At 43.1% G+C, this 7,690-nt stretch overlaps 1 pseudogene; it reads left to right on the plus strand.

The window, feature by feature from the left end:
• The first annotated feature begins 217 nt into the window (after window positions 1-217).
• Window positions 218-6,818, plus strand: LOC102772507 (annotated as a pseudogene).
• Window positions 6,819-7,690: the final 872 nt, after the last annotated feature.

Raw genomic sequence — 7,690 nt, forward strand, 5'->3', positions numbered from 1 at the left:
GGCAGAATCAAATGAGAAATGTATGCCTGCTTTAAAGCAATTACCTGGGACCGGAAGGAGAGAATCTATATCAAAGAGTAACAAGAAGTACCAGAATTTTATGACATGACCAGTTTTTAAAGGTTAGTCACTGACTTAACTCTAAGGGGATGGATTAAGCCAAGGCCACCTTAGCAGACTTTTGTTCTCCAGGCGATGGTTGAGGCATTCTGTGAACATGGGTAAGTAATGACTTCTTTCTTGCATTCTTTCTCTTCACTTCGTGAAACTCCCTTGACCCTCTCTGCTCTGGTTTAACAATGAAATCAATGGCATCACTGCAACTTGAGGAGAGGGAAAGGAGTCACTCAGGGGCTGCGCCCGTTTTTTCTCAGAGGAAGTTAATTTGGCTGTTCTGTAGTCAAGGCCTGAGAGCTTTGAGATTCCTATAGCAGATGGCGTCCCGGCAGGGTAGGCGACAAATGAAAGGCCCCGGAAGCATACGCTTTTCACCTAAAAAGACAAACCGCCTTCACAACAAACAATCCATCTCTCCCAATAAGAAACTGAAAAAGATAAGGGTTCTGCTTCACCTCCATCCGTGCCTGGGCCTGGGAGTAAAAGTTTTCCATCTTAAACTCCAAGGACAGGTGTAAACAGAGGCTCAGAGCTTCCCGGGAGGCGGATTACAAAGAACTAATCAGAAGCCTTTCATCTCTGACCCTTTACCTTTAGCTCTCTTCTGGGGCATGGAGGTGATGGGGCTTGTTCCTTTTGTGCCCAAGGAAGTGACAGGCAGCCTGCTGATCAATATCCCCCTTCGGGAGTGTTTTCAGAACTTAGAAGAGGGATCAGAAAATGAAGCAGAAATCAATACTCAGGTCTGGTGAGGAGGTTATCGTCACATTAATTTCATTTCTAAAAAAGAAGACACCAACAAAGGCACACCGATTACCTGTGCGATAACCAGGACCTGAAGGTGCTTTCTAAAAAAGTGAGGGCCTGAGAGCCTTGGGTTTGAGTCAGTTTGATGCCCAAGGTGAGATGTGGTTGAGTTTCTCAGGTTGGATACGGTCTGTGCTGTTTCCCATGCTTGATTTTCTAATCATCACTAGTTGGACAATTATCTGTAGCAGAAAAGCAAAGAAGAGTTTCTAACAACAAGTGTAAGGCTTTAGGAATAGGTACTTCAGTAGATAAATGGGGATGTTTGGGAGAAATCAACAAAGCAATAAAGGGGTGATTTATGGGGAAGATCATTCTTTTGATGTTTAGCTGGGCTAATCAATGATTCTTTTTTCCTTTGGGGCATGGATTAGGGAACAGGAGAGGAGTAAAAGATTAAGATTAGTAACCTACAAATACCTGAAAGGAATAATTTCACAGATGAGGCGGGAATTCCTTTCAAATTAGCCAACATAATGGAATAGATCTAAGAAATTAATTCAAAAAGTATTTATGTCACAACCTTTTGTCCCCCAGTCAGCTCTCTCTTATTACTTCTTATATTGAATATGCATACACTCACTGGCTCTTTGTTAGTTTAAAATAGAAAAAAATTACAATTTAAATTCTTAATGGAAGGATGTTTGAAATGTGAAAACAATTGCCTTTAAAAAACAATAAAAACTCACCCCATGAGATATTTAAAATGACAGCAACACATATTGTAACAGAGGGAGATGAAAGGACTGAATTTGTCTCTTCCATCTCTGCTATGTAAAATTTCTTGTAGGAAATATGTTTTTAATTTTTTAAATATTTTTTTATTGCTACCACCACTGCCCAACATAGTCTCTTTTTGAGCTTAGAAATTTAATCAATTCATTCTTCTAAGTAGTACAAGATTAAGATTTGGGGAATCTAATTCAGACAACACAATATCTACTTAGTTCTTATTTTATTTTTAAACATTAAAAGGCATAAGCTAGAGGCGGATGCTCAGTTAGAGTTACATCATCCCAGTCAGTACCGGCAAATGCTTGGCTCGCCAGACATTCACTGAACACCTGCTATGCCTGCTATGCGGCGGCAGCCACCTGGTCTTTCTGCTTCTTCTCAGACACACTGGGTCCTGTCGCTTGCCAAGTTAATCATGTCACTTGTTCTCGAAGTGGCTTATCATTACACTTGGGACAAACCCCTAACCACACATTTCAAGAACCAACAAGACCATGATCTCCTACCCACCTCTCTGATTTCACTTCCTACCACCTTCACCCTGTTTCACAAGCTTCACCCAAGTACCCCAAGCCCAGGCCTGATTCTGGTTCTTGGATGGTTTCTCTGCCTGGATTGCTCTTCCTGCAGGTCTGCTCAGGACTGACACCTTCCGTTCCTTCAGGTCTTGCTCAGGTGACGTCCCTTCCAAGGGGACGCCCCTGACAGAACTATGTCAAGCAACACACATCATTCCTGTCATACTTCTCGATTTTCCCAGAGTATTTATTGCTTGCTTGAATCATATCACTTATTCACTTACACATGTATAATCTGCCTTCTTCATTGATTAGTGCACTTGATGAAGGAATGTGTGTGTTGTCTGTTGCAGAGTCCCTAGCATTTGGGGCAGTGTGCAGCACAGGGTAGTCACCCCATATGTATATGTTGGAAGAAAGGCAGGAAAGAGGGAAGAATGAGGGAAAAAAGAGAGAAGGAAGGAAGGGAGGGAGGGAGGAAGAGCAGTGTATGATGTCATCATCATGGGGCTCTAGACAGAAACAGAAATACGCAGTAGGAGCTCCTGAAGAGGGGCGATGATGTGTTTCTGTTACCGATATACTCCTGTGCCAGGCACATTTGAAGACTCCTTAGAGAGAGCAGAAACTTAATACATAAGCTAAAATTTACAGTTAAGGGTAATCACAAAGAGGTAACTGCAATAATACAGTAGTCCCCCATTATCTACATGGGGTATTTTCCAAGACCCAAAGTAACCATGGATAGTGCCAAACCTATATATACCATGGTTTTTCCTATACATGCATGCCTATAATAAAGTTTAATTTATAAATTAGGCACAGTACCAGGTTAGTGACAATAATACTACATTAGAACAAATATAACAATATACTGTAATAAAAGTGATGTAATTTGCCCCAGAGCACAAGCTAGTGAGCATCAGAGCTGGGGCTGAGGATAGGTCATCTAGCTCCAGAATGTGAGCTCATAACCACATGGGAACTAGTAACTGACAGGGTGAGAGTCCCACTTGCACCGGGAGACAAGGCCCACAGAGTGAGGTATGAAGAACAGACCAGAGAACAACTGGTGGGTGGCATAGTCATGAAGAGGGGACGGGAGAGGCGGAGGTAGAGAGTTCTCAAGCCATGTTCCAGGTCACTAGGGTGGACTCATCCTTTGGAACCTTTCTGACTTTCTGTTTTATTCTGTGCCCCAAACACACTACTCATCCAACCCATGTTTCTTGACCTGATAAGTAGGGTGACTATGGGACTACTAATAAAATAAATGAGATGAGGTTTAAAGAGCTGGTTGAGCTCAGGCCATTGAGAGGCAAGAATTTGGAATACATGGAACGATGGCACAATTATTAGAAATTTTAGGTACATTATTCAGATGGTGCATAGAGAAGATTGGAAAGAAGAAATTTAAGACAAAGAGACAAAGTAGGAAATTCTGCATCAATTAGAGTAATGGAGGAATGATAAACTAGTAATTAATAAGATTAAAAAATGATTAGAAACATCCATCGGCAGATGAATGGATGAATAAATATAGTATATACATACAACAGATATCATTCAGCCTTAAAAAGGAAGAAAATTCTAACATGCTGCAACATGCATGAGCCTGGCAGACATTATGCTAAGTGAAATAAGCCAGACACAAAAGGACAAGGACTGCACAATTCAGCTTATATGAGGTACCAAGAGTAGTTAAATTCATAAATACAGAAAATAGAATAGAGGCTGCCAGGGTAGAGAAGTGGTTCTCAACCTGTGGGTCATGACCCCTTTGGGGGTCAAACGACCCTTTCACAGGGGTCGCCTAAGTCCATCGGAAAATACATATATAATTACTTATTGTTTTTGTGATTAACCACTATGCTTTAATTATGTTCAATTTGTAACAATGAAATTGGGGGTCACCACAACATGAGGAACTGTATTAAAGGGTCGCGGCATTAGGAAGGTTGAGAACCACTGGGCTAGAGGAAGTAGGAAGCTATTGTTTAATGGATATTGAGTTTCAGTTTGGGATGACAAAAGTTCTGGAGATGGATAGTGGCGATGATTGCACAACAATGTGAGTACACTTAATACCACCAATCTGTTCATTTAAAAATGGTTAAATTGATAAATTTTATATTTTGTATATTTTACCATGACTTAAACAAACAAACAAACTATTAGATATGGGACAGAGAAAAGTGAGAGATGGAAGATGGCTCGGCATTTTGGACTTGAAGGAATGAGGGATGGCTGAAAAGAGAGGTCAGGAGGCTAGCTGAGGTGCAGAAGTATATTTTTGGAGTGGATTTGAAGGTGCCTGTGACCATTTCAGTTGACCAGTAGGCATTGGGTCTCCATCAACTGGACCTCAGGCAAGGAGAACACCTGAGGGGAGAATTCACAAAGAGGTCAGGCGGAACCAATCAGGCAACAGATTCATGCCACTGGCTCGCTGAGTTGGTTGGTTCATTTATTCGCTACTTGCATATTTCAAAGGGAAATAATAGTGTTGTCTGGGTTGTAACCTTTGGGGATATATCTTTAAGGCTGCTTTGAAGGAATTCATACACAGAAAATTTATTAGTTCCTCCTCAGTGCTGGGAATTGCCTTGCGTTTTTCCCTCTGTGGATAAACCTCTTTCCTGAAGCTGAGCTCTTTCACCCTCCAGCACACGGCCTGGGTGTTGGACTGTGCAGATACAATGGCCCAAACCTGCCTTCACATAGGCGCCACAGGGCCCAGCAGGACTATGCCCTTGACACCACCCTAAGCAACCTTGATAAAGTGGGTGACCATTTCTGTGGGCTCGTGGAGAGATTTCCAGATGCCTTATCTAGGCCCTGGAATCAGCGGCTCAAGCCTGACTCACCCCCACGTTTGCCAGCAGATCCTGGAGGCCCACAATGTGAGGAAATCAGCAATACACAATTGGGGAGGTCTTTTGTGTGGTAACTGAGCTTCACTTTTCCTGGCTCTAAATAGCACCTATGCTATGACAACATGACGTGCAGGGGCGCTTCTGTTTCAGTTGCTCAGTAGCAACCTTCTACAGTTTTATGTTACACTGAAGGACAAGGGATGTTTCCCTTAATATTATGGCTTCGTCTACAAAATGATTAAAACACCCATCCTCTGTAAAGTACAGCATAGGAAATGTAGTCAATAATATTGTAATAACTATGTTTAGTACCTCTACACTTATGAGGGTGATCACTTTGTAAGTTATATAGATGTCTAATTACTATGTTGTATACCAGAAACTAATATAATATTGTATGTCAACTGTAATTCAAAAATAAAAAAGAAAATACCTGGCAGCTCAGCTCAGTCCCTGTCATGGAGAGTCCCTACCTCCCGGCTGCTTTTGCTCCTTCTGCTCTGGGCCTGGGCCTCAGCACCAGGCAACGCCTCTTCTGATGCACCACCATTGGTCAATGAGGTCGTGAAGCGCACAGTGAACATGAGCAGCCACCTGGCCAAGTGACAGTCAATGTGGTCCTGGCCTACCCGGGGGGCAGTTCCATTTCCCGAGCCATCTCCTTCCTTCTGGCCTTGGAGCTGGAGCTAAGGCCTGGCTGGATCACCTCAGCGTGCATGTGAAGGGAGAAGATGAGGAAGAGAACAATCTGCAAGTATGAGAAACCGGACTCTTCATGGTCAAGCAACCAGTTGCTCTCAATCCTGTGATGAAGATTTCAGTCATTTTGGAAACAGTCTCTATACCCATGTACTTCAACCATATCCATCTCAGGTCACTCAGAGAAATAATTTGTGGTGTTTGAGGGCAACCATTATTTCTACTCTTTCTATCCAATAGACACAAACTATGCATGTGAAGCTTGCCTCTCAAAATGTGGAGAGCTATACCAAGTTGGAGAACCCCATGCGATCTGAGTACTTCCTAGATTATGGACATCTGTGAAATGTCCCTACCTATAGTCAGGATACTTTTAACGTACATTATGAGAACAGTCCTTTCCTTACTATCACTAGCATGACCCAAATCATTGAGGTCTCTCAATGGGGTAATATTGCTGTGGAAGACAATGTGGACTTGGAGCACACAGGGTTGTGCTTATGGGGCCTTTGTCATGCTATAATTACCAGAGAACCCAGATAATTCATTCTCTAAAGACCATCCTTCCTATTGCTGCCCAAGATGTTTATTACCGGAATAAGACTGGCTATATTTCCACCAGCCACCTCCTTAATTTGGATGATTCCATAGAAATGGAGATCCGGCCTTGTTTCCCTCTTTTTGGAGGGTGGAAGACCCATTACATCATTGGCTATAACCTCCCAAGTTATAAGTATTTCTATAATTTGAGAGACCAAACCTCTATAATATGCACTGAAGATGAGGTTTGTGGACCACATGTTTGATGAACAAGTGATAGATTCCCTGGCTGTGAAGATCATCTTGCCCTGAGGAGCCAAGAACATCCAAATTGACAGCCCCTAAGAAATCAGACGTGCCCCAGATAAGCTGCACTATACCTGCTTAGACACATCTGGCTGCCCTGTGATTGTTTCCTAAAAAGAATAATCTGGTAGAACAGGACATTGTGGTGCACCACGCGTTCAACAAGGTGCTCATGCTGCAGGAGCCCCTGCTGGTAGTGCTGACATTCAGGCACTGCTAATACCCGAGGGCCACTCTTTGCAGATACTTATATTCCTCACCTCAGAAATCCACTAGAGCCACGAAGACGCACTGATGGCCCTTGTAGAGGCGTGCTGCCCTAAAATGGTGGTCACTCCCCAGCAGCTTTACAGAGAGGTGTGGGGCCCACACCAATGAAGGGAGAGCCCAGGATATTTTCCAGAAAAGTATTCTAAAGTCACTTTAATATTCTCCATATTGGGCAATGGGCGCTCTAATAGGAGACTATTGTTTATTTAAGTATGTGCTATGCTTTCTCTAACACGAACATGGAAACTTCACCTTAAACAAATTGATCTTTTAAGGGAGGGGATGAACAAATGTCTGAATCAAAGACAAAAGAAACAAAAGTGGCTTACATGGTCAGAAATGCTCTATCCTCTCATTTTCCCCTGCCTGCTTTCTGATAGTTTTGCAGTGCAAATTGCTCACCACCACTAGCAGGTGGGTTGATGTATTCCCCAGCTCATGGGTATTCTCCCTTAAACACAAGGGGTCCCTGGGCCGACCTACTGCTTCCTCCACCTGCAACTCCTCCTTGATTCCCTACAGTGTCCTTGCTGACACACATCACCTCTATGGATGGGCTGCAGCAGCACAGACACTGGGCTCCCTCTAGGATGGTTTTGCATGGGGAAGATCTGTCAACGATTCAGCTCAGGCATTATATTTCCTTTGATTTTCCGTAGGATTGTCCAGCTCTGGGAAGGAAGGCCGACCTCAGAGCCTGGACTTCCTCCGCTGACAAATGGGTCCCCCATCACACATTGTTTTGGGTACCTGAAGGGACTATTTTAAGGCATTCGGCTATGATGTCAGTGAAAATGATCCACAGTTCATAAGACACCACCA

The sequence above is a fragment of the Myotis davidii genome, unplaced genomic scaffold (genome assembly GCF_000327345.1).
Source record: "Myotis davidii unplaced genomic scaffold, ASM32734v1 scaffold1, whole genome shotgun sequence".
Taxonomy (NCBI): Eukaryota; Metazoa; Chordata; class Mammalia; order Chiroptera; family Vespertilionidae; genus Myotis; species Myotis davidii.